This window comes from Lactuca virosa, chromosome 6 (assembly GCF_052849685.1).
Source record: "Lactuca virosa cultivar CGN04683 chromosome 6, Lactuca_virosa_CGN04683_v6, whole genome shotgun sequence".
Taxonomy (NCBI): Eukaryota; Viridiplantae; Streptophyta; class Magnoliopsida; order Asterales; family Asteraceae; genus Lactuca; species Lactuca virosa.
This window is the reverse complement of record NC_136431.1, coordinates 268,816,334-268,839,482: the sequence shown is the minus strand read 5'-3', so window position 1 is coordinate 268,839,482 and position 23,149 is coordinate 268,816,334.

Genomic DNA, 23,149 nt, shown 5'->3' with positions numbered 1-23,149 from the left:
GTTTAACCCGATTCTTCTGATTTTTGTGTATTTATTCTAACAAAATGGAGATAAATAGAAAATAGATTCAAAAATTCCCCAAACCTTTTGTACTAGTGTTATTATTCACTTAAATAAGCATTAATTCGTGAATAATTATTAAATAGTTATGGAATATTACCAAACTTTTTTTACGATTCATAGACAATGTACATAAGCTAGGAAAAATACCAAAGACGATTTTTATATATTGGAGTCTGATTTTTGGATTTATGTATTTTTAATCTTAGGAAAATAGAAAAATATAGCATACAGAAGAGAAAAATCATCCCACTTTTTATATGGCATGCTTATGTAATATAAGATGTCTTGGAAAATTGTCATGAATTTTGGGTGAGTAAAACTATTTTTCCCGATTTTAGTCCATTATATACACAAAAATCGTGGAAAAATAGATATGCATTATGAAAAATTTCCAAAATATTTTTCTGAGTATTCCACATGGTGTAGGAGCTATGAAAAATCATAGATGATCATTTCACATTCCCTAACGTGGTTTTATGACTTATTGGAACTAAACAAAAAGATACTTAAAAATCATGCAAACGGTAACAAAAATCGATAAAACTTAACGACAATCCTTTGTCTACCCTAGGGGTCATGTATGAATTTATCTAAGATTTATGGATCTTTGAAAGTATTTTATATGATTTATGGCCTTGTTTCGTTGTAACAATTACAATAAATCAAAGAAATCAAAACAATTCTTGGAATTTTTCAGATCATTTTATTTTCTTACTGGGATGCTGAGAAAATTATGTTTTGAACAGAAAAGGAGATTTAGATTTTTTATGAATAAAATCCTTTACATGCACTATTAACAATGTATTTTGATCATCAAGCCTTTAAGCTTGATGTTCATCACATGCATCACGGTTTGAAGACCATGCATGGATATATTTTGTTCATAGTGATGTTTTCAAAGGAAAATTTGGATGCATGTGGTGGATGAACATTTAAAACTAATAAAATTTTGTATTCTAGCGTTTGACATAGGTTTTGGTCCTTGGTTTTCACCATCAAACAACATGCATGCTGTTCTTGGGTGAAATCCTACCGCCATCATCATCAAACTCGACATTCATTGTTATTCACATGAATTTTAATAAATAATGGTGTAGGAGAAGAACAAAGTGTAAGAAAACTTGTAAAACTTAAAATAAGAGTGAAGGAAAATGAAGGATTTTCGTGATTACCTCTAAGAACAACACTTAAGGATGAAGATTTTGTGCTTGAGAAGTGTTCTTCGCTGAAGAATTTCATGAGTTTAGAGAGAGATTCAAGAGAAAATATGTCGTGGGAGTGTTGGAGTGTGTGAGAGACTGAAAGAGGAAGATGGAGTGTGTGAGAAGAGAGAATGATTGAGATTTTTGGGGAAGAACCTTTCTTGGGATGTGGAGGCCGAATTTAAGAGGGATGAGAGAGGGTTTCCCTCTTTTCCATTTATATAAAATTCAAATTCTTTATAAAAATATCAAATTTTTATAAAATGTGCACTTTAATTTAGTTTTTATTTATAAAACCTTGAATTTTGGCTTATAAATTAAGGGTAATTGGTAATGACCTAAAATTTATTTCCTTGGTTATATTTTCCTAATTTTTAATTGTTTTAAATTGATATTGTAAGGTTCATGATTATTTTTATAGAATTTTTGAGGTGAAAGTTTATAACTTTAGGTTTTTAGGGCTTTTAGGGTTTTGAGATTTAATAAATATTTGAATATCATAATAAATTGAATCTTTGAGACTTCCTATTATTTCTGGGTTTCCTAACTCTTATTCTAGTTGGAAATAATGTTTGTAATTTATTTTGTTTTATCAGTTTATTGGCATTTCTATGTAGTGATTCCGAGATTCAAGTGATATTGAAGAATCAAGTATACTAGTCATAGTTTCAACTTTGACTTAAGTTCCTATGTGACTCGAACCTAATTTCTACTACTAGGTTAAGTGCATGATGTGTCAATCTGAATATACTACTTCTTTCCAAGTTTCTAGTTGGTTATAACTTAGCTTCTAGTTACTAAGTCTAGTATTCTGACGGTTGTCACAGTCTCCCCCAGTTGAAAGAATTTTATCCCAAAATTCAATTCGTGACATATTGTATTAAAACTTAGCCAAATACAAGTGTATAGCTGAAGAGTTAGTGACTTGAAGAAACTTTGATTAACTCCTCAAGGGAGAGTCAAATCCTTTAGTTTTAATCAGGTTAGTGTTTCCCTAATTCGAGTTTTGCCGTCTAGATTGTGGGGAATTAGAATCATGGAAATCATGATCCAACCATGGCGAGCTAGTTGAAAAGGATTATCTAGTCAAATATTATTTAACTTAAAAGAGCATTATAAGTTTATCTAAAGCACTAACTGCATTGCGTGCTAAGTCTGCATCGATTCTTAAGTCACGTTCTAAATCAACACTAAGTGTAAATTTGTCGCCTAATAATAAAGAAATTAGGGGCAATTTGTTCGCTTTCGAGTTGTCTATGAAGTCTCGAAAATGTATATTCCAAAATAAGAAGGGGTAGCACGAATGAAAGAAAAGAAATCGAGGGTAAGTTCCTAAGGATACATACTAAGGGTAGGAAACGATGTTTTGGTGCACTTCAAATGTAAAGACTACCCAAGTGTCGTCTACACAATAAATTACGAAATGATCGAGGATCTTCGAGGCTATATTTACTACTATAATTACTCTTACTATATTGGAACCACATTTGAAGAATATATATATATATATATATATATATATATATATATATATATATATATATATATATATATATACATATATATATATATATATATAGAGAGAGAGAGAGAGAGTCATTGTTGCAAATGGAGGCAATGAATGTTTATGATAAATTAAGTGACATTATCTAGATAGCATTGGGAGTGTTTAGAAATGATAAAAAATCTCACTGTTATCAAAATGTGTAATAATTCCATGAGAAAATATTTAGATTACCCTTTTGAAAAAATGTTTAATTGTTTACGTCAAGACAAATACAAGTTTACGACGAGTCATTGTATTTATGAAAAACAAGTTTGAGAGTTTTGGAACTCACTGAAAATTGCAAAGAAGAATGCTATTTTAAGAAATGTGTAAAAATGTCGATCATTGAAAATAGTGCATTCTTATTTTAGTGATTTTACCAAAAACAATCATTTGAAGGATAGATAATCGTAATATTTAAAACTTTTTATGTTTTTAAAAAGAAGAACATAAGAAAATATATTTTTCAGATATATTTTTCGTATTTAGAAAAACGTTAAGCACAAGGGTATTCATCTTGTGTATTAACTGTAAGGAAATACAATGAAAAATGCATTTTTAATCAAATTTATAAATTTAGAACGAAAGAACAAATGAAAATAAGGATTATTTGTTTACAGTAGTTTTCATAAAAAAAATTATATGATAAAAGGCGTAGTTGAATATATCAAGGTTGACAAAGTCAAAATTATGCCTCATGTCTTTACACATATTCATCGTTCAGAACGAAAAGGTAGACTTCTAGTCTACATGTGTATGAATATGGTACTAAGGGAAGTAGATTAAACCAGAACAAATTTAGACCATGCATTATGTTATTATTATTATGGGTGTGTGAGATCTCAAATCAGATAGAGAACAAGAATTTAAGTGTGGGGAAAGAAAAGGATGGTAGTAGCAACAATGATTGTGATTGTTAAAATTATAAGAACAATAATTGTATGTAGATTTAAAACTAGGTTGATATATAATTTGAACTTCAATCCTTGATGTATGTTGATGATTAAATAGACATGTGGAGGTTTTAAAGCATTTACTAAATATTCATCAGTTATCTATTAAGTAAAACTTGATTTGTGTAAAAGATAAAGCACTAAAAATGGTAATTGAAATTATGTCAGTTTTGACTTTTTAGACTGAAGTCCAACAATGGTTAAAATAGATAAGGTAAAGACTCAATATATTTAAAAGAATAATTATACATTGTTGAAAGCGTGCCACTGGAAATTTACAAGTGAACACAATGTTTTTAAATGCTTTAAATTTTAGAAACTTTACATATTATAAAACTAATTTGAAATAAAATAAGCAAATGAGGTATGTTGGAAATGTAGGAATTAGATATGTCTTATAAATATGTTTGAAGTAGAAAGTTGCAGAAAAATCATAGTGGATTTCAAGAAAACATATTTAAGGAAAGTACAATGCCTAAATGAGAAAGAGGTTAAAAGAGTCAAAACAAACGTGATTTAAAAGATCCGATGAAGCTTTTACACATAATATGAACTTCAATGTTATATGATTAAGTTTTATAGCATATAGTTTAAACACATAAAATGTTTCTCAGTTTTTCGAAAACATGCCAAAATGGTAAGCAAGGTTTAAAATGGTTTATGTGCCCTTAAAAGCACATTTGGATATTAAAATAGTTTTGAAACAAAATTGAAATGATAGGGTTGAAATCAACCTTGGTTAAATTAAGTTTGAAGAAAAGTGTTAAGTTGGAGTAATTTAGCAAAAGAAAAGTCGGTTGTTTTTAGCAAGAATTATGGGTTACATGGTTAGCAAGGGTCTAATAAATTAAATGTAATGGTTATAGATATCATATTGATGCTAAATAAAACCGGTGAAGTAAAATGGGTTCGGTGAAAGATTAAGAAGCAAGGACTAAGTGGGTTTGTGTAGCTAGTAATACCTAGTAATATTGTGATTATAAGGCGAGTACCGATGACTTTTTCCCGAAAATAAAGGACATGGAAAATTGTTTGTAAAACATTTTATGGTGTCAATGTAGTTTCGCGGCCTTTTATAGGGGTCAAAGGTTAAGTTACAAGTTTAGTGTGTAACTCACGGCATAAGAGGATGTGATCCTTTATAATTATAGGAATGTCAGTAATGCTGATAAGGACTCAAACGAATGTATGAAAACGATAAGGGTTGAAGGAGGATTCAAAATTATAGGAAAGATTCGTACAACGAAGTAGTGCGATGTTTGATAGGTCATGAAAATTTAAGGTTGCAGGTTGGTCAAGAAACATGTTAGTAATTTGAAAAGTGTAAGATGATGGAATACTTGTGATAATCACCACTGCATCAGGGGGCCTCGAACTACGACTTGTAAAGATGGTTTGTGCTTGAATACAAAGTAAAGATGGTAGGGTAAGAATCACCAAAGATAAGGTTTTGGGTCAAAGAGATATCCTATGTTAACTTTTAAGCTCAAGGTGCAGACAACCTAAATCTAAATTTGTAGCGTAGAAGAGAAGTCTCACATATCAATAACAATGCACAGAACTTTCATTCTAAGTGGACTGGTCCTAGAGTGGCTAGTGATATAACCTAATTGGTTAGCCTAGCACTTAAAAAGGGATAAAAATATTTCTAAATAAAGACTTTGTGATAAAAGTGCACTTAGTTTCTAAGCGGACCTAGATGAATGCCTTCGGTGTGCAATGCCCATATGCACACCGAAAAACTTTGTTTTTCAAAAGTTTAAGTTGAAAATCGTTTTGAAAATAATTCTACGATAACCGTTTCCAGCCTTGCATTAATTTTCCTTAATTAAGCATAGTTGACTAGGATATGCTTAATTAAAGTCCAATAAGGTGTACTCAAATTAGTTATACCGGTAGTATGTTCAGTATTTTCAAAACATTTTAAATTTTTTTGGCTATAGTTGTGGTTCTCCAAAGGAAAACCGGTATTCTCCATAACCTTCGGCTCTGATACCATCTTTTGTCACACCCCGCTAAAGCGGAAACACAGGACGCGACAATACAAATGGTTTCATAGCAAAAGATAAAGACAACACCAACCATAGTATTAAAAACTTTACAGTTTACAATGAGTTTGAACAACTTTAAGGAAAAATATTACAATACATTTTAAAAAAATAACACATGTGTAATGCTTCAACAAGTGTTGTGTCTCTATGTGCCTCTTACTAGATGATCCCTAAAAAAGCATGTAAATCGAGCATCAACTATTGAAATAGTTGGTGAGTTCACAGGTTTACAAAAGTATGGGTTTCATGAATCGTAATCAAAGTTTTGGTAGAAGTTTCCATAAATAAACGTACATTGCTATAATGAGTAAATAAGTTTGCATAAACAAAGTTCGTTGTCATCATGAGAAACAAAGTACATTGCAAAAATGAGAAGCAAAGTTCATATTCTCATGGGAAATAAAGTTCGATGCTATAATGAGAAACAAAGGTCATTGTTACGATGAAAAAATATTGTTTCTTGCTAAAATGAGTATACGAGTTTCTTTGATAAAATGAGTATACAAGTTTTGATGCTAAAATGAGTATACAAGTTGCATTGCTAAAACAAGTATACAATTTTTATTGGTAAAATGAGTATACAATTTTCGTTGATAAAATGAGTATACAAGAGTCGTTGCTAAAATGAGTAGACAAGTTTCGCTGCTAAAATGAGTATAAAAGTTTCGTTGCTAAAATGAGTATACAAGATTCGTAGCTAAAACGAGTATACAAGTTTTCTTGCTAAAATTAGTATACAAGATTCGTTGCTAAAATGAGTATAGAAGTTTCGTATGTGCATAAAGATTCCATTCATGAGTTCACAACCCAAGCCTAATGACTGAATCGTATCCTATTGACTACTATGTGTATCACAAACATAGTGAATAAAATGGTAAAATGCACTCCGCAAATCATGCGAGTGAGGAGTTGTCTACCTCCTAATAGCGTTATCCATAATGACCATGGGCTCAAAAGAGGTAATGAGTTGTGTCAAATGATTCTAGGGACTTAACCGTGATACAAGCCTCATAAATTAAAGTAACATACACATATGCAAAATATAGCAACTAAGTTTTATACAATTCAAATTAAATACAACGAAGATAAGTAATTTAGAACATGTTTTTCCACCCCAAAACGTAAAACCGAAAATTGGGGGAGGTGTGAATACTCACAATGATGCGTGAAAGCATTTTTTATTCCTTAAGAGCTAATTTCCCTCACGTCCTACTACCGATTCCCTACGATAAGGTTACACACTAGTAAGTCTCTAGTAAAAAATCTAACACTAGTATACTTAATTTCTACAATACAATTATGCCAATATTGTGTCAAAGTTAGGTTTTTTATAAGTTGCAAATACTTTTATGAAAATTCAGATTTCCATATACCAATCGACTTATTAACATTTGAAAGTGACAAATCACATTTTGTGTTATTGTTTGAAATGTATTTTAGCACTTTTGGAAGGGTTTTACAAGCTAAAAATCCAAAAATATTATCAAACAGTTTCCAAAAAATTTCAAACTTTATAATTTCACTCCAATTACAGTCAAGGGCTTCTAGAAGATTTTCCTTAAATTTTTGATATGTTTACCTATTTTTCCTATATTTAATTCACTCATGAAAAATAGAAATCAATTAAGTAAATTCCCCAAACTTTTTGCACCACTGTTATGCAACATATATAAGCTAGGAAAAATATAAAAACTGATTTCAAATAGTTTAACCCGATTTTTTCTGATTTTTGTGTATTTATTCTAACAAAATGGAGATAAATAGAAAACAGTTTAGACACATAAAAGCAAGGAAAAATATAAAAGTTGGTTTCCAAACAGTTTAGATATTTTTATTTGTTTTATTTACTTAAATAAGCATTAATTCGTGAATAATTATTAAAAGTTAAGGAAAATTACCAGACTTTTTGTAAGATTCATATACAGTGTAGATAAGCTAGGAAAAATACCAAAGGTTATTTTCATATATTGGAGTCCGATTTTTAGATTTATGTTTATTTAATCTTAGGAAAATAGAAAAATATAGCATACAAAAGAGAAAATCATCCCACTTTTTATATGGCATTCTAACGTAATATAAGATGTCTTGGCATATTTTCATGAATTTTGGGTGAGTAAAGCTATTTTTACCAATTCTAGTCCATTATATACACAAAAATCATGGAAAAATAGATATAAATTATGAAAATTTTCCAAAATATTTTTCTGAGTATTCCACATGGTGTAGAAGCTGCGAAAAATCATATATGATCATTTCACATTCCATAAAGTGGTTTTATGAGTTACTGGAACTAAACAAAACAAAATTAAAAATCATCCCAAACGGTAACAAAAATCGATGAAACTTAAATAGAGGACTTTATTTACTCCGGGGGTCATTTACGAATTTATTTAGAATTTATGGACCTTAGAAAGTATTTTATATGATTTATGACATTGTATCCTTGTAGAAATTACAATAAATCACAGAAATGAAAACAATTCTTGGATTTTTTTTCAGATCATCTTATTTTGTTACTGGGATTCTGAGAAATATTTGTTTTGAACAGAAAAGGAGATTTATATTTTTTACTGAATAAAATCCTTTACATGCACTATTAACAATGTACTTCGATCATCAAGCCTTTAAGCTTGATGTTCAACACATGCATCACGGTTTGAAGACCATGCATGGATATATTTTGTTCATAGTGATGTTTTCAAAGGATAAGTTGGATGCATGTGGTGGATGAACATTTAAAACTAGTAAAAATTTGTATTCTAAGGTTTGACATAGGTTTTGGTCCTTGGATTTCACCATCAAACAACATGCATATTGTTCTTGCGTGAAATCCTATCACCATCCTCATCAAACTCGAAATTCATGGTTATTTATATGAATGTTCATAAAGAATGGTGTAGGAGAAGAAGAAAGTGTAAAAAAAAATTGTAAAACTTGAAAGAAGAGTGAAGGAGAATGAAGGATTTTCGTGATTACCTCTAAGAACAACACTTGAGGATGAAGATTTTGTGTTTGAAAAGTGTTCTTGGCTGAAAATTTTCATGAGTTTACAGAGAGATTCGAGATAAAAGGTGTGGTGGGAGTGTTGGAGTGTGAGAGAGAGTGAAAGAGGAAGATGGAGTGTAGGAGAAGAGAGAATGAATGAGATTTTTAGGGAAGAGCCTTTCCTGGGAGGTGGAGGCCAAATTTAAGAGGGAGGAGAGAGGGTTTCCCTGTCTTCTATTTTTATAAAATTCAAATTCTTCATAAAAATATCAAATTTTTATAAAATGTGCACTTTAATTTAGTTTTATTCATAAAACCTTGATTTTTGGCTTATAAATTAAGGGTAATTGGTAATGTCCTAAAATTTATTTCCTTGGTTATATTTTCCTAATTTTTAATTGTTTTAAATTGATATTGTAAGGTTCATGATTATTTTAATAGAACTTTTGAGGTGAAAGTTTATAATTTTAGGTTTATAGGGCTTTTAGGGTTTTGAGATTTAATAAATCTTTGAATATCAAAATAAATTGACTCTTTGACACTTCAAATTATTTTTGGGTTTCCTAACTCTTATTAAAGTTAGAAATCATGTTTGTAATTTTTTTATCGGTTTATTGGCATTTCTATGTAGTGATTCCGAGATTCAAGTAATATTGAAGAATCAAGTATACTAGTCATGGTTTCAACTTTGACTTAAGTTACTACGAAACTCAAACCTAATTTCTACTACTAGGTCAAGTGCATGATGTGTCAATATGAATATATAAAAATACTCGAGTCAAGGAATGAACCGAATTTGACAGTGGTTACAGTTAAAGTACTTGTAGCATTCACATACCAATGTGAAATCTAAGTACACTATCCTTCGATTCTACGTGTTTCCAACTTTCTAGTAAGTTATAACACAACTTCTAGTTATTAAGTCTAGTATATGTCATGTCTATACATGCAACTAAGTTTATTCAAATATAGATATGGATCGAATTTTGACGGTTGTCGCAGTTTCGCTTTGAAATTCTTCATTTGACACATTCGATTCGGAGTGTAAATCTTCTAAATCACAAAAAATTTCCGAAATACCTAACTCCAACTCAACATGAGCATTTTGAAAGATATTGCAAATAATATATCATCTTATAGGGTTACACCATATATCAAGTTACCGTCAATTGATTATTTATTAATATAATTTGATTATTAATAAATATATCAACACTTGTATTTAATTGGAAAATTATTATTTCATGGAAATTCTATTTTACTAATTGAGAATTTATTATTTGTGGAAATAATATTTATTGGAGAAATAACAACTTGTAACGACGTAAATTTTAAAACAATTTTTCATTTTTCAAACATAATAGAACTCATATAATATTCTCAAAATCTCATGTATCAAATGTCATCACAATAAAACATATCCCAGAATCTCATCACATAATCCTCTGCCAGTGTGTACAAATCATGTCGGCGCCTTCCCGCGATCCTCGCTAGTACCTGAAACACATATCACATAACACGGTAAGCATAAATGCTTAGTGAGTTCCCCAAAATACCACATACAACACATAAGCCACTCGAGGCTATAACTTAGTATGACCTTCCGGTCAATGTGTCTCAGCGGGACCCTCCAGTCCCGTAGCTCGTTGGACCCTCCAGTCCGGTCTAGCTCGTTGGATCATCTGGTCCGGTCTAACTCGTAGTACCCTCCGGTCCAATCTATATAACACATATCATACATATATCACAATTCACATAAACTTAAACATACACATAACATATAAGACCCTCCGGTCTGCACATAGTTACCACTCTAGGTAATGTATAGTGAGAAGACTCACCTCGGGAAATCTCAGAAAGTCTCGAACTCGAATCACTGATCTAGCCTCCGCCTAATCACATAAAGTAATCATCTCTAATTAATACGACTCTCAAAAACTAGACTAGTCCCTCCCTATATTCCCTCAGAAGGGAAAAAAACCATTTTACCCCTCCAATAGTCCAATGTCCAACTGTTGACCAAACCCTAAAAGTCAACCCCAGTCAACGGTCCAACTTTGACCAGACTCGTCGAGTGCACTTGGGTGACTCGGCGAGTCCATGCGTGTCCTCTGAATCCTCCTAAGGCCTCACTCGACTCGTTAATTTAACCTTTCTCTCGACGGGTTACCACTGATCACGAATCGTGGTGCAACACAATCCGACTCGTCGAGTCCACTCATGGACTCGGCGAGTTTCTTCCATGGGAATGCTCAAACGACCTTCTGAGGTCAGATCTGTTTCTCCAACTTATAGATCTGACCTTCTAACACCCAAAAGTCACGTAAAGGTCTGAACTTTACGTTCATGCATCGCACATATGACTCTATTTGATGAAATAGCTCTAAAAATGGAGTCCTAGGCTCAATATTCTCATGTAACAACATAAAACTTAGTTGTTGGGACACTCTGGACCTCTCAAGGTCCAGATCTAAAGTCTATTCCTCAATGGGACTTCACATGCTCTATATTCCAACTAAAGAAAGGGTAAAGAAACCCTAGATTCAAGAGATCTACTATATACACGAAAATAGGCATGGATTCATACCTCAATAGCAACCTTTGGTGAAGTAATGGTAGGTCTGAGCTCCTCAATCAGCCTAGCTTGAATCCCCTCTCTTCTTCTTCCAAGAATGCACTAAAGATGATGCGATTAGCTCCTTCCCTCACTCTCTATGCTCTCTGGTTCGTTAGGGTTTCACAAGTGGGTGTGTGGCCGCAATGAGGGCCATAAGGACCCTTAAATAGGGCACATGCCCGGAGATTTAGGGTTTCTGTCCACAGCGCGGTCTCGTCGAGTCGACTCGCCGACTCGTCGAGTCCATTCATTAATCCTAGTCAGCAGTCGCGATCCTACTCGACGAGTTTAGGCGTCAACTCGTCGAGTCCCTCTCCTTGACTCAAAAATAAATACTCAATTTATGATGCGTGGAAATCCGGATGTTACAATTCTCCCCCAGTAGAATCAGACTTCGCCCTCGAAGTCTCGCTCTGCAAACAACTCTAGATGCTGCTCCCGCATCTACGTCTCCGGCTCCCAAGTCAGCTCGGACCCTGTCCGATGTTGCCACTGGACCTGAACCAGGGGCACCTCTTTGTTCCTCAGAACCTTGATCTTCCGATCCAAGATCGCGATCGGCCTCTCAATGTAATTCAGACTCGCATCCACCTGAATATCCTCTAGCGGCACAACCGCTGTCTCATCGGCTATGCACTTCCTCAATTGGGATACGTGGAAGGTATCATGGATCTGACTCAACTCCTCGGGTAGCTCCAGACGGTATGCTACCTTACCCACCCTCGCAGTCACCCTGAACGGACAAATGTATTGGTGTCCTAGCTTGCCCCTCTTCCTGAATCGGATCACTCCTTTCTAAGGAGATACCTTCAGGAGTACGAAATCTCCAACCTGGAACTTGAGCTCGGATCGCCGCCTATCCGCATAACTCTTCTGACGGCTCTAGGCTATCAATAACCTCTGTCTGACCTGTTGTATCTGATCAGTCGTCTTGAGCACTATCTTAGTGCTACCCATCACTCGCTGCCCTACCTCTCCCCAATAGATGGGAGTTCGACACCTCCTCCCATAAAGAAGCTCAAAGGGAGGCATACCAATACTCGAATGGTGGCTGTTGTTGTAAGAAAACTCAGCCAAAGGTAGGTATGTGTCCCAACTTCCACCGAAGTCCATAACACATGCCCGAAGTATGTCCTCGAGTGTCTGTATCGTTCGCTCACTCTCGCCATCCGTCTGTGGGTGGTAAGCAGTACTGAAGTGCAATCTCGTACCCAACTCCTCATGGAATTTCTTCCAGAACCTGTAAGTGAAACGTACATCTCGGTCTGACACAATCGAGATCGGAACTCCATGCCGCGACACCACCTCTCTCACATATGTCTCTGCCAGCCTCTCCGCAGAAGAGCTCTTACTGATAGCAAGGAAGTGAGCGCTCTTCATCAGCCGGTCCACGATCACCCAAATTACATCAACACCCCTCGTGGTCCTCGGCAATTTGGTGATAAAATCCATAGAAATTTGTTCCCACTTCCACTGGGGAACCTCTAATGGCTGCAACTTGCCATGCGGACGCTGGTGCTCGGCCTTAACCCGACGACAGGTCAAGCACCTCTCTACTATTCATGCAACATCCCTCTTCATACAGGGCCACCAGTAGTCTCTCTTCAGGTCCAAATACATCTTAGTGACCCCAGGATGGATCGAAAATCTTGATCTATGCGCCTCCTCCAACAGAGTGCTACGTGCCCCGCCCGTATACGACACCCAAATCCGACCACGAAAGGTCATAAGCCCCCGGCTATCCGTCACAAACTCGGACACCTGTCCAATCACCCGCTCCCTCTTGCGATTCTCCGGTCTCACAGCCTCTGCCTGGGCCTCTCGAATGGTATCCAATACCGGAGTCATCACCGTTATCCTCATACATATATCTTGAATCGGGGCACTCTCCGCCCTGCGGCTCAAGGCATCAGCTACTACGTTAGCCTCGCCTGGGTGGTACAGGATCTCACAGTTGTAATCCTTTACCACATCTAACCATCTCCTCTGGCGCATATTCAGGTTGGGCTGATCCATCAGATACTTCAAACTCTTGTGGTCCGTGTATATGGTACACCGAACCCCATACAAATAATGGCGCCATAATTTAAGGGCGAACACCACTGCCCCCAACTCCAATTCGTGGGTGGGATACCTCGTCTCATGAGGCTTCAGCTGCCTCGATGTGTATCTATTACGTGCCCTCTCTGCATAAGCACCGCACCCAACCCCGATATAGACGCATCACAATACACCACGAAATCCTCCATTCCCTCCGGAAGGGCTAACACCTGGGCTTCACATAATCTCTGGCGAACAGTCTCAAACGAGGTCTGCTACTCGGGACCCCAAATAAAAGCAACACCCTTCCGAGTCAATCTGGTGAGGGGAACGGCAATCTTGGAGAAATCTCTGATAAACCTCCGATAGTAGCCGACCAATCCCAGATAACTCCTGATCTCGGTGGGGGATCTCGGCACCTCCCAACTCATAACAACCTCAATCTTGGCCGGATCGACCAATATCTCATTCTGATTAACGAGGTGCCCCAAGAACTGGACCTCTCGTAACCAGAAATCACATTTGGAGAAATTTTCATAAAGCCTCTCCGATCTCAAAACTCCAAGGACCTCCCTCAGATGCTCCTCATGCTACTCTCTGGATCTCGAATACACTAAAATGTCATCGATGAACACAATCACCGATCGATCCAACATCGGCCTGCATACTCGGTTCATGAGATCCATGAACGCCGTTGGTGCATTGGTGAGCCCAAAAGGCATCACCACGAACTCGTAATGCCCATAACGAGTCCTGAACGCCGTCTTCTGGATATCCTCATCACGCACCCCTCATCTGGTGATATCCAGACCTCAAGTCTATCTTGGAAAACATAGACGCTCCCTGCAATTGATCGAATAGATCGTCGATCCTCGGTAGTGGATAACGGTTCTTGACCATCAACTTGTTCAAATCCCTGTAATCGATGCACATCCGGTGTGAACCATCCTTTTTCTTGACAAAAAGGATCGGTGCTCCCCACGGCGAGCTACTCGGTCGGATGAATCCCTTCCCCAATAGCTCCTGAAGCTGCGAGGATAACTCCTGCATCTCCGGCGGCGCAAGGCGATAGGGTGCCTTGGCAATAGGCGCTGCCCCCAGAACCAAATCGATGCGAAACTCCACCTGCCTCTCGGGAGGCACACCTGACAACTCCTCGGGGAAAACATCCGGAAACTCTCGCACTATCGGTACCTCACCGACAGAACTCAGCCTCTCTACGACAACTCGTTCATCCATCACATATGCTACAAACCCTCTACAGCCCTGTTGTAGACTTTGCCTCGCTCTGGCAGCCGAACAAAATGCTGACCCAGATCGGGTACCCTCGCCATACTGTAGTGACAAAAGAACATGGTTTGGCATGCGGAATTAAAGTTTGCACAATGAACATGGTGATTTGGGTGTTCAAGAGATGTATTGATTGTATATGGTGTTACACAAAAAGGATCTAGATCAAGACTACATAAATAACACACACTTACACACTCAACTTTTACACCTCTCAAGCACACCTCTACAAGTGGAGTAAACCCACCTTATATAGAGGTGTTTACAAGTCTCTCTCTCACTCTCTATCTCTCATGTGTCACAAGGATAATACTCCACATGCAAGTGGGTTTTACAAAAGTCAAACATTACAAAGTCCTTCAAGGAAAACTTTGTACCCCAACATTCTCCCCCTCAAAGTTAGGAATGAATGACCCACTTCAAATCTTCCAAAATCGAGCAACTACGCGATCCGAGCCTCAAGGGTGACACATGTCGAAACGAACTTCAATCCTCAATTCTTCCATGATTCTTCAATTTGGGCTCTAGGATATGAAACCGTACAAACCGAGCATCAACGAATGATCACGAGCTTCTCAAACTCCAAATTGATCACCAAAAGTTGAGCATAAAGCACACCCTAAAAATCTTCAATAATTCCAAACCCATTTCGAAAATAAATAATTTCCGAACTTCCAATTGCATCATTTCGTAAGCTTCAAAAATTCAAGGTCACTTCGGTCTTCAAATCCGCGTAATATGAAAAATTCAAGTTCAAATTTCCATATAAATTTCTCCCCCTTTTTATCATCGAAATTTGATTATAAAACCTTCAAGGAAAGAGAACGTGCTATATTCGGAATTTTTCGTGTTAAAACTCCCCCTTAACATATGGCATAAACTTTGTGCTTCAATCCGGAAAATTCAAAAAATATTGAATTTTTAGCTTCGTTCACGGATCGCCTTTGACAAAATTTGTCAAAAATGGGTAGAAATTGTCAATTTCAAAATTCTGCAGTGACCCGGTGCGCCCAAAACAACCAAATATGCAAAACTCTCCCCCTTTTCCAAAGCTGGGTAGAAAGCGTCAATTTGCACAAACTGTAGGGGCTTGAAATGCATTTTCTTTAATTTTCAGCAAAAACAGTCCTTTTTCGAATTTGGGTACAAACTGCCAAACATTCGAAGCCTCAGGGACTATTTTCGAAAATTCTGCGTTTTGTGCTCCAAACATACGACGAATCACCCCAAACATACGAAGCTTAAAAAATTTTCGAATTTGGGTGAAAAGTGTCAAACATTCGAAACTTCAATTAATTTTCGAAGTGCCAAATATTCGAAGGTTAAGGGACTGAATTTGAAAATTTTCAATTTTTCTTCAAACATACGAAGGCTTTGATCAAACATACGAAATGTTGATCATTCATACGAAGCCTTTTTCCATTTGTCAACCATTCGAAACTTGAGGCACTCCATTCGAAAATTTTGCTTTTCCATTCCAAACATACGAAACTTTGTGTCCAAACATACGAAAATTTTGCCATTCGTAAAAAAATGTCATGTGACAAACATGCGAATCTTCAAGGACCATTTTCGAAACATTTCTTTCTTCTTTCCAATTCATACAAAAAATCCTCTTGGTATGAAATCTTCTACCCCTTCGTACAAAATCTCATCTGCACCCATTTTCTCTCTCTTCGTATGAAACTTCACTGCACCATATTAACGAATTTTTCTCTTTCAATCTAACGAACACGAAGCATACGAAGCCTATCCAATGAACAGTAATGAACAGTAACTTCTTAGCCATTCATCCAACCTCTGAATCGACCCATCGTATCTTCAAAATCCAAACACAGGGACCCTTCGTACATTAACCCCAAATTCTTTCAATTTCAATTTCGTGCCCATTAACATTATCGATTCCCTTGACCCATCGACTCTTCAAAATCGTTCTTACAGTTCTTCGTTCCTTACAGTTCTTCCCAAACCCAAAGCAAGTACCCTTCGAATCTAAATCACCAAAAACCTTCGTTCTTTCTAAATCACAGTAAAATCAAACACCCTTTGAAACATCATCCTTCGTACGAATCCCAAAACTGATTCCACTACTTTCATTCCATCGATTTCAAAATTGAATTTACCATCTAAATCATTGATCATACAGGAACAAAAATCTTTGTACCCAGTTTATTTCGTTCGTCAATCAAACAACCAAAATCGATTCTATCATTAAACAACATTTAAACTCAAATTTTTCAGTAACGCTGCCTTCACTTCTTGTTCGTCATCAAGAACTTACGAACAATCGACCACAAAGATATCGATCGACCCTAGCCCAAAATCAATCTTCCTTGTAGATTTGAACGAACACTCATACAGGTACAAAATCAAAATAATCATTAATAGACCTTCTTCCCAGTTCATTCTTCGTATATCATCAACAGTCGTCGACATCAAGAGCACTAATCACAACCAATTTTCGTGATAAAATCACAAATTGGACTAGATTTCGACATCTACAGTTCATATACAACTTGTATCATTCAATTTCTTTCACCAATTCATTGATTTATCCCAAGAAAATCGACCTTGACTTTTTCTAGACTTGACTTTTCGAAGTCAACAATCAACAAACTTTAAATTAATGATTCAAATAGCAAAATTTGGATCAAAAACTTGATAAACCATCTGTTCTTTACATGTTCTTCACGAAAATTTCAAAGTTCTTTGATCGATTTTATCAAAAATCAAAGATCCAATGTTTGATTTCTTAGCCATAACTGATCATTATCGATTTTCAGATTGAAGACATAAAATAAAATCGATTCACAAGGCTATTTTAACCATCAAAACAAGCACTAATCGATTGTTCAAAATCGGTAACATTAAATCGGAACTCAAGAACGAAGAAAAACAGATGAATCGCTTTGGAATGTCAAAAAGTACAACACGTATATGCACAAGATAAAGAACGATGAATCAGTGAATCCGAATATCTAATTATAATGAACTTTTGGGCTATTTGTTTCAAGATAATGGATCAAAAACTATCAAATTGTTGGGCTTAAAATGTTCATGAACAGTATTTCGATTTCTTTTTGGGCTCAAATGATTATTTGATGAACAGTAATAGAACATTAACAGATTAAGAGTATGGAACTCAATCATGGAGGATAAACAGTAATCAATCAGAATTTTGTTTTTGATTTTGGCTAGGCTTGATCTTAAAAAAAATTATTGGATCAACAATGGGGTTTTTCAAAAAAAATATTTGATCCAATGAGTCAAACGATCACAAATCAAAAACGCAACGCATAAATTAAATGAAATTAGAGAGATCATAGAGAGAGACTCACCAAAAATTGCTTCAATTGTGACAAAAGTTACCAAACCGAGAATCGTTCTTCAAAAATCACGTTGATCTTGAAGACCCGCTCTGATACCAATTGTAGTGACAAAAGAACATGGTTTGGCATGCGGAATTAAAGTTTGCACAATGAACATGGTGATTTGGGTGTTCAAGAGATGTATTGATTGTATATGGTGTTACACAAAAAGGATCTAGATCTAGACTACATAAATAACACACACTTACACACTCAACTTTTACACCTCTCAAGCACACCTCTACAAGTGGAGTAAACCCACCTTATATAGAGGTGTTTACAAGTCTCTCTCTCACTCTCTATCTCTCATGTGTCACAAAGCTAATACTCCACATGCAAGTGGGTTTTACAAAAGTCAAACATTACAAAGTCATTCAAGGAAAACTTTGTACCCCAACACATACACCGTAAGTACTCCCCCACTAGGGTCTCGTATGGTCACCAACTGTCGCTCGCAGTCTATAACAGCTCCAAATCGGCTCAACCAGTCCATGCCCACGATGACACGGACATCCCCCATTGCAATCGGTACCAGATCTATCGGGAACTCAACACCGAAAATCTCGAGTACACATCCTCGAATCACATCAGCAGCATAAACCGCTCGCTCGTCAGCTATAGAAACTCATAGAGGTCGACTCAACGCCTCTCGTCGGATACTGATGTGCTGGCTAAACGCCAATGACACGAAAGATCGACTCGCACCCGAGTCAAATAACACCAAAGCAGGTACAGAACTCACAAGAAAAGTACCTATGCATACGACAGAATAAGCACAATATCTCAAACTCAGTATGAGTAAATAAAAGAATACATACCAGCCACGACATCGGGCGCTGTGCGGACCTCCTCCGCTGTCAACTGAAAGGCTCTCCTGCGAGGCTTCGGTGCCTCGGCCTTCGCTGGCCGGACCTCGGTAGCTCTAGCAGCAGGTGCAGATCCATGTGCTGATCCCTGAAGTAGCTGTGGACACTCAGCCTTCCGATGGCTAGTCTGGTTGCAGTGAAAGCAATCTGCAAACCCCTTGGGGCAATCCCTCGTGAAATGCTCCTCCTTACCACACTTGTAGCACACCCCCGCTCTGCACACCCCCTCATGGCCCTTGCCGCACTTCCCGCAAGCGCGGCCCTTCGGACATCCAGATGTCGAATCAGCGGGCTTTGCCCGCTTGGCTGCCGGCTGAGACTGCACCGGCCGCCTATCCCTCCTCTAAGACTCGTCCTCCTCCCTGGCCTGAGTCTCTAGCTCAATCTCCCTCTTCCGGGCATTCTCCTGGAGCTCGACAAATGTCCGGTATGTCGAATTTGCCACGAACTCACGAATGTCCCTCCTCAGTATGCTCAGATATCGGCTGATACGTGCCTGCTCGGTAGACACGTGCTCAGGGTAAAACAACGCCCTCTCGCGAAACATCCGTGTAATCACAGTCACGGACTCCGTCCCCTGCTTGAGGGACAAGAACTCCTGCGCTAATCGTTCCCTCTCCACCGGGGGAACATACTCATCTCGGAACATGGTGGTGAACCTCTCCCAGGTCACCGCTGTAATCTATGCAGGAGTGAAGTCTGCCGTTACAAACTTCCACCAGTCCTTCGCTCCCAAGCGAAGCTGGTTCAGCGCGAACCATACCCTTAGATGCTCAGGGCAAGAACATGTGTAGAAACACCCCTCAATGTCAGAGATCCATCTCATCGCGGCTATCGGATCCTGAGTCCCATCAAACTCTGGTGGCTTCGTGTTGCTGAACTCCCGGTACAGCAACGAATCACCCCCCTGTGGCCTAGCAGTGGCAACGGCTGTGATGGCCGCAGCAACAACAGCATCGGTAAGAGCAGCATATCGCTCGTCAAATGTCTCAATCAGTGTGGTCTTGATAGACCCAAACATCTCTGGTATCTCAGCACGAATGGCTGCTGCCACCTCATCACGAATCATCCTGCGAATCTCATCATCGCTAACATCGCTGCTCTCTGGAGTGTGGCGCGTACCCACCATAATGTCTCTAAAACACAACACAAAAGAAATCAGAGACTCGCTCGAGTATACTCGCACTCGATAACTCAACCCTACTCGTTCCTTAGTATCCTAAGGATTCTTACTTGGACTGCTCACTGATCCGGTGTTTCCAGTAGTACGGGCCCTATACTACCTTCCACACCACATTAGTATTCACCCCAAGTCCTCCTCCTAGGATCCCAGATCACAAGTACCCTATATCTCACTGAACACATGCTACCTTCCAGTAGACCACTCATAAGCTCCTCGCTACTACCAACTCACTCTCGAAGTAACTCATAGTAGCAGTAATCACCTAGGCTAAGGCATCACAAATCAGGCCACTCTAGTCCTAGATATGAATACCTAGCCTACTCTAGCATGCATATCATATCACATAATATCTCATAACACATAATGTAAGGGTATTTTGGGAAATCACCGTTCGGGCGCTGGCTGATCGTACACACTGCTCCGTTCTGCTTTTCTCAAAAATATTTTACTCTTTTAGAAAAATTGTTTCTTTTATGAAAAAATTTCTAAAATCCTCAGTTTGAGTTCAGATACACCCGAAGGTGCATCCAAATCCCTCAAACCAAGGCTCTGATACCAACTTGTAACGACGTCAATTTTAAAACAAATTTTCATTTTTCAAACATAATAGAACTCATATAATATTCTCAAAATCTCATGTATCAAATGTCATCACAATAAAACATATCCCAGAATCTCATCGCATAATCTTCTGCCAGTGTGTACAAATCATGTCGGCGCCTTCCCGCGATCCTCGCTAGTATCTGAAACACATATCACATAACACGGTAAGCATAAATGCTTAGTGAGTTCCCCAAAATACCACATACAACACATAAGCCACTCGAGCCTATAACTCAGTATGACCCTCCGGTCAATGTGTGTCAGCGGGACCCTCCAGTCCCGTAGCACGTTGGACCCTCCAGTCCGGTCTAGCTCGTTGGACCCTCTCGTCCGGTCTAACTCGTAGGACCCTCCGGTCCAGTCTATATAACACATAGCATACATATATCACAATTCACATAAACTCAAACATACACATAACACATAAGACCCTCCGGTCTGCACATAGTTACCACTCTAGGTAATGTATTGTGAGAAGACTCACCTCGGGAAATCTCAGAAAGTCTCGAACTTGAATCACTGATCTAGCCTCCGCCTAATCACATAAAGTAATCATCTCTAATTAATACGGCTCTCAAATACTAGACTATTCCCTCCCTATATTCTCTCAGAAGGTAAAAAGACCATTTTACCCCTCCAAAAGTCCAATGTCCAACTGTTGACCAAACCCTAAAAGTCAACCCCAGTCAACGGTCCAACTTTGACCAGACTCGTCAAGTGCACTCGGGTGACTCGGCGAGTCCATGCGTGTCCTCTGAATCCTCCTAAGGCCTCACTCGACTCGTCGAGTTAACCTTTCTCTCGACGGGTTACAACTGATCACGAATCGTGGTGCAACACAATCCGACTCGTCGAGTCCTCTCATGGACTCGGGGAGTTTCTTCCATGGGAATGCTCAAACAACCTTCTAAGGTCAGATCTGTTTCTCTAACTTATAGATCTGACCTTCTAACACCCAAAAGTCACATAAAGGTCTGAACTTTACGTTCATGCATCGCACGTATGGCTCTATTTGATGAAATAGCTCTAAAAATGGAGTCCTAGGCTCAATATTCTCATGTAACAACATAAAGCTTAGTTGTTGGGACACTCTGGACCTCTCAAGGTCCAGATCTAAAGTCTATTCCTCAATGGGACTTCACATGCTCCATATTCTAACTAAAGAAAGGGTAAAGAAACCCTAGATTCAAGAGATCTACTATATACACGAAAATAGGCATGGATTCATACCTCAACAGCAACCTTTGGTGAAGTAATGGTAGGTCTGAGCTCCTCAATCAGCCTAGCTTGAATCCCCTCTCTTCTTCTTGCAAGAATGCACTAAAGATGATGCAATTAGCTCTTTCCCTCAATCTCTATGCTCTCTGGTTCGTTGGGGTTTCATAAGTGGGTGTGTGGCCACAATGAGGGCCATAAGGACCTTTAAATAGGGCACATGCCCGAAGATTTAGGGTTTCTGTCCACAGCGCGGGCTCGTCGAGTCGACTCGCCGACTCGTCAAGTCCATTCATTAATCCTAGTCAGCAGTCGCGATCCTACTCTACGGGTTTAGGCGTCAACTCGTCGAGTCCCTCTCCTTGACTCAAAAATAAATACTCAATTTATGATACCTGGAAATCTGGATGTTACACAACTTATGAAATATATAATAAAGTATGATTATTTATAAGTTATATTTACATCCGAATAAACTAGTTCAATTTATATAGAAAGTAGTTTTATATAAAATAAGCTAGTTACAATTTATATATAAAAGATAGCTTTATATAGAATAAGATATTTATATATGACTAGTTATATATATATATATATATATATATATATATATATATATATATATATATATGTTAGGAATTCTTTATAAAAATGATTGATTTTTATAAAGATAACATGTATTTGTATATAAACTAGCCATGAGACAACTTTTGTCTTCATTATGGCATGCTTTTTCAAAAAAGCAAGAGGAGACCAAACATGGCCTTCTTTTGAATCATTTAATCAATTCATGTCATGCTTGGAACAAAGTTGTCCATGCTTTTGCATTATGGTCTCCCTTTCACTTTTTGGCCGTTATATAAGAGAGAGAGTGCATGGAAGGGTTTTAACATAATTCTTGCAAGTCTCATTCTCCTTTTTCTTTGGAGTAAAAACCGTGAGCATGAAAGGATCTTTGGGGCTGCCAAATTTCGAGCTTTGCAAGCTCTTCTCCTCCTCCATTCTCTTGCATTTTGATGTTAGATGAATTCCCTTTGTTGCTTCACCTTTGAACATATATTTGGTATATATTTCAAAGGCTTATGAACAACAAATTACAAGTCAATACTAGCATGTTTTGATGGTTCTACTCTTGCTTGGTGGATACTTCTAGAGAATACCTGTTTT